Raw genomic sequence first — 6,012 nt, 5'->3', positions numbered from 1 at the left:
GGAAGTTGAGATTGATGAGTTTTGCATATGAAACTGATGTTAAATTCTTGATATATAATTGTTTGGATGTTCTTTCATGGTTTGCATAGTGGTTGGATTTGATGAAAAAAGTTGAAACTCCATTAAGAGAATTCAATTTTTTCCTAGCGAGGATGAATGTTCATGCAACATTCATCCAAGGTTGGGGATCCTCTACTCAGAATCGCGTTTTTGCTCAATGGCATGATTGTCACCTAGTGAGAAAATGACTTTGTGGCAATCTTTGTTAGAGTTCTCTTAGTGAGGCATAACGCTCCTAATGAGAGAACTCATAAGGGTTTTGGTCACTCAACAAGTTATGGTTGACCAATGAGAGAACCTATAGATTGATTTGTTCGCATAACAAGCTTTTGGTTGCCTAATGATGAGCTCCAAAGGAGCTAGGTTGCCTAACAAGCTAGAACGCGTCCAAAGGAAAAAGGCACAAAGAATTTTTCTCCCCGAACGGGAGTAGCTTGCCTAATGATGAGTTATTGAGAGCTTTGGCCACTTAGCGAGGTTACTAGTCGCCCAACAAGAGCTTTATTTTGTGAAACTTTTATATTGTTTATTCTTTACATATATTTATGATATAAGATGATGATGATGATTGAACCTCATTCATAGTAAGTTGAAAGTAGCTTATTGTATGAAGTTGATGAAGTAAGATGATGGAATCATAATGCTCAAGGGTTCAATCCAAAAGAAATCAAAAGTGTGACACTCTTTACCCCACATATCATACTACATAATACTAAAATTGAATAGAAAGGATTCCATAATTATAATAATAACATAAGTCCAACAAGAAGATATCACATTACAACCAACTATAAATAATGGGGAATTGCTATGATGTCAGTTTGTTTGAGAGGGTTTGGGTGTCCTTTGGTCATCAACAAATTACATATTGACATTTGTGTTGAACAAGGTAAGTCATGGTCAACTCTCATAGAATCGATCAAAGGACATTTATGAAATTTCACTTTACTCTCTTTTTCTTTCTCTCATTTCTACTATCCCTTCCAAACTCTTGCGATACCTCTCTTCATTTTCAATGATGAGTTTTCGCCCTGCTTCGATGACATCGCCGTCATGGCTATTAAGGTCAATGCCTTCATTCACAGCCTTCTCCACAACCTCGACACCGTTCGTACCAAGGCTGATGCCCTTGACATGAAAGCCGAGCAGAACTATGCCTTCATCAAGTAGAAGTACCTCAACATCATCGATGAGTTCTCCATGTTCGAGTTGCACGTCGCCGAACTCCAATCCTCCCTTAATCATTGTCGCCACAAAGTCTTTGAGGCACAATCGCAGAACCACCATATCATAGATTTGGCCGTGGCGATGAGCCTAAGGAGGGAGCGGAGGACCTCTTTCTTGATGCCTTTGTTGGCAGTGGTGAAAGAAGGCGAAGGAGCGGCGACTGCAGAGAGGTGGAGGCGGTGGAGACAGCCACAACGTGCAACAACGACAAGGCCGAGGACATAGATGAGAGCGTAAAAGAGGGCGACGAAGATGACGACAGAGTCAGTGGATGAGCTAAATCAAATAAAAAATATGTCAAGTCCAAAATTAAATTCCAAAAATATCCCTTGACTAGATTTGTGAGAGCTGACCATGACTCACCTTGCTTAATATAGGTGTCTACATGTGATTTGTTGATGACCAAAGGAGTACTTAAACCCTCTCAAATAAACTGGCACCATAGCAATTTCCTAAATAATGCACCAAACTAAAGGTCTTTTGAGAATAACAATAATGAAAACTAACAATTGTCCTAAACATGAATAAAACAAATATCAAATATTAACTACACCTTGAAGTTACATCCTATCACAACAATAATCCAAGGAAAGGTCTAAGCCTTGTCTCCAACATCATCAACATTGTGTTGAGCCTCACCTACAACAACAAACACACAAAACATAGCAACAAGAAATCGTGAGTGAGAAGTATTTCACTTTATAGTTCACGGTGTCAAATAGCTAACACATGAACAAAACAAATATCGAATCCTAACTACACCTTGATGTTACATCCTATCAGAGCAAGAATCCAAGGCAAGGTCTCCAAGCCCTCTCTCCAACATCATTATGTTGAGCCTCACCTACAACAACAAACACACAAAACATACCAACAAGAAATAGGTAGTGAGAAATATTTCACTTTAGTTCACGATGCCAAATAGCTAAACACACGACAACAATTATAGAATCATCAAATACATACAATTATTTTAATAACAATATAGTACAACATGATCAACCACAATTGATAATATCATTCATCATACAAATGCATCTTAACACACACAATGCAATGGACATGGACTTTAATGTTCATATGCATGTGGCACCAATAAGACACATTGATTTGTAAATTTTCCATGTATACATATGGTACATGTCCCATGAGACTTGATGTAATATCATGTTATCATAGTGCATATTCACACTTTGCCAATTTGTCATTGTATGACCCCTATAGGATCCACTTATGACAATTTATCAACACTAATACCAATCACATCATTTACATTAATCATGTCTCACATTAACATAAATACATACTCAACATATCATACTCAATTATCTACATCAATTAGTACAAGAGTCACATGTTCATAGTTCAAGCACAACAATTATGCAACATCATTTGATGCACTTCAAGATAGAATCATTATGAAACCATTTAATCATATGTTAATACTTCAACCATAATCACTAAGTGATCATTATCAAACTAAACATTTACATTAATAATTTAACTAGTTTAGCAATGTTATTGATATAACACATTAATTCATTGTTAACAATCAACTCACATTATAACATATTCATAATTCCTTTTTCAAGATTTCTCTTTACCAAACATTGATATAGGTACCTCAAATCATTCATAAGGTTAAACACTTAAAGGGTAAAGCCATTCATTATCACCATTCACAAACTATATTTTCATATCTTAATCTTCTATGTTCTTGTGTGGTCAAAACACAATATCTAGTGCTTTATACATGTTATCAACTTGATCTTAATTTTGTTAGAAATCTAAGAAAAATATTTATAGCTTATGTTGATTTCAAGAGTTAATTCTACCATATACGAAATTACATTGTTTCAACTTAAAATTGATAGTTTGACCTTCGCTCACTAATTCGATCATAACTTGATTTCTAGACCTCCTTTTTAGGCGAGCCTAAAAAAATTTGAAAGCTAACATATAGGGATACAACTCTTGTAAAGACATCAAAATCTAATTTGATAATTTAGGACATTTGCACGAGTGCGCAAGTGGGTGCACACTCGTGCTAATAGCTATTTAGCATAGGACTCTTTCAACTTTGGTGGTTGTATGTGCATGCAACGTGGTGCACGAGCTTGCAATTTGTTGCCATAAGGAGAAACTTGTTGTAGCAAAGTGAAAAAATTGCACAATTAACACTTAAAATATTCATCCATAGCTTAACAATTTACTCATTCATATAAAGCATCTCAATTATCCCTTGTTAACCCAATACATTCATTTCCTAGGGTTCCCCTACGAACCCATGGACAATCCAAGATCCACAAGATTAGTTAATTTAGTGAAATTAAACATACATAAATATCAACAACATCAATTAGAGCATTGAAGAATCATATGAGAAGCAAAAACACGTGTTAAGTCACAATTTGAGATTTCTCCCTCATACAACACATAGAACATAATAGAAATTAAAGGTCAATCACTCAATGTCACTATCCAATATACATCTCATGCCCAGATCAAGACTAATCACTCCCCTTACCTTGATCAACATTAGAAGAAGGGTGCAGATCTTCGGGGTGATCTCCTTCATGATATCCATGTAGTTTTTTAGAGCACAAGAAAAAACATAAGAAAGATAAGCGTAAAAAGGAAAATTGACGCTAACCCCTCATAAAAACTCCCTAATCTGCGTTTAATCCATTAGTACAACAATTAAAATGTGGTTACATTTACATTCCCTTAAAATATTAAAATAAAAATATATAAAATAAAATAATACATAATACAAAAAAAGTACATAAAGTCTTATAATTTAACTCATACTTCTCCAACAAAATATATATTAAAATATTATAAAAATACATATTTCTCTAGTAAATGTTATATGAAACAATTTTGCAAAAATTATTATTTACTTAAAAACACTCATGATTATTAAAAGTCTCTAAAATATTTTTAAAACTCATTTGATTAATTAAAACATCTTTAAATAATTTGAGAAAACCTTGGGTGTTACAAAAAGGGGTTGGCTAGGCTTCAAGGTAGAAGACTAAACTCATTATTGAGCTTTGGGTTATCTTTTAGTTCATTTCCTTTTATTTGTTAATATTTCATTGTAATATATTTCTTTTTATTTTAACCTTGTATTTTATGCTAATGTAAATTGTGATGGACATGTGATGCATGTGTTTAAGTTGAAAGTTGCATAAAAACTAAAGGACAGAAAAGTTAATGTTTTCGAAATTAAAATATATCAACACGTGGATATAAATTATGATGCTCTAAGAGCCCTAAAAATTGAAAATCCTTTAGTGAGTAAGTTATCTCTTGATTAAGGAGTTATTTTAAGTTGTTTGCTCTAGGTTTTCAATCGAAACAATATGGTAGAGGCTGAATCATATTGTCATAAATGGCTAACGAGTAAGATACAAGGTTGGGGTGCCAAAATTCAAAACCAACTATTGGAAAGGTGCATAGTATTTGAAAGATAATTAGAAGACTAATTCCGTACAAATTTAGTTATGCATGTTAAGACCATGATAGACTTATATCCAAGTTGTTCTATTTCTAACAATAGTATTGAACTTTCTTAGTGTAAGTGATAAAACTTGAGAAACCAATTTTGGTAACCATGCCAACCATTGTTTTCTTGTCATTATACCAACCATTGATTTTTGGTCACCTTGCCAACTGTTGTTTTTGGTTTTTATATCAATCATTATGGTTTAGTAGGGTCAAACTACTTAGATTGTTTATCCAATCATAAGAGATATCCATAAGTTGTTATACATGACAACACATCAATCATTCAATTGTTTATCAATTATTTTTCAATTGTGTAGTTGCTTAAGTTGTCCCAATTGATAAGTTATTTTCAGTTGTTTATGTTGTTCAATTGTGAATGTTGAAAAATTGATTTTATGCTTTAGAAATGTAAAGGTAACCTATTATTTAAGTTAAGTTATATATTACTTTAAGTTATTTACTTATTTATCTAATGATATGATGTTTCTTTCACAAGCTTACTTACTTTTTCATGTTGTTGTAATGCTATGATCATACTTATTATAGAAAAAGTGCATGATTAGGTTGGAGGACATACTCAGTGGATGACCATGTCGGGGATGACTTTTATGTTCTTGTTGGGTATTATGATACATCATGTATATAGAGACAATTGACTGGAGCTAAAGTTTTATGTTTTCAATACTTCCATATTAGATGTATATTTGTATATATGTACATGATTTTGTTGTAACTCCATAAAAAGATTTATGTTTTCAAGTCAAAATTGGGTGAGACTGTTATATTTTTTTTTGCACCTTATACATATATTTGTTACATGAATATTCAAGTACTATTGCATGAGAAACCCTAGGTTAATAGATTCTTTATATTTTTTATTGCATAGAAGTTATGTTGTACTAAATGTAGTAACCTACAGATAGCAATGAATCACACCAACTCGAAAATAGTTTCAAATTCGATTCGATAATTAACTTGTTGAACTTGTTTTATAAACCGAATGAGCTAAACTTAACCTAAAGATTGAACTCGATAAATAAATAAGTCAAACTTGAGTTCTGTATAGTTTGATTCATTTGGTTCATGAAATGACTCGACATATAAATATATAATTTATACAATTAATTTTCTATTCAATTCTAGCATATTAAAATTTGAAAGAACCTTCAAAACTTAGTTGTAAGTTAATAATAATAAAAGAAATGAAGACTT

At 32.5% G+C, this 6,012-nt stretch overlaps 1 long non-coding RNA gene across 1 annotated transcript; it reads right to left on the bottom strand.

Annotated features, from left to right (window-relative positions):
* Positions 1–730: 730 nt before the first annotated feature.
* LOC109807153 (uncharacterized) lies at positions 731–4,119 on the bottom strand. Its single transcript, XR_003804919.2, has 4 exons — positions 3,815–4,119; positions 2,050–2,131; positions 1,651–1,926; positions 731–1,563 (listed from the first exon to the last, which is right to left on the bottom strand). It is a non-coding gene; the product is annotated as an uncharacterized LOC109807153 (long non-coding RNA).
* Between the last annotated feature and the right edge of the window lie 1,893 nt (positions 4,120–6,012).

This window comes from Cajanus cajan, chromosome 5 (genome assembly GCF_000230855.2).
Source record: "Cajanus cajan strain Asha chromosome 5, NIPB_CcT2T_4, whole genome shotgun sequence".
Classification (NCBI taxonomy): domain Eukaryota; kingdom Viridiplantae; phylum Streptophyta; class Magnoliopsida; order Fabales; family Fabaceae; genus Cajanus; species Cajanus cajan.
Note: the sequence above shows the minus strand (reverse complement) of the source record. Positions and strands in the feature narration are given on the sequence as shown.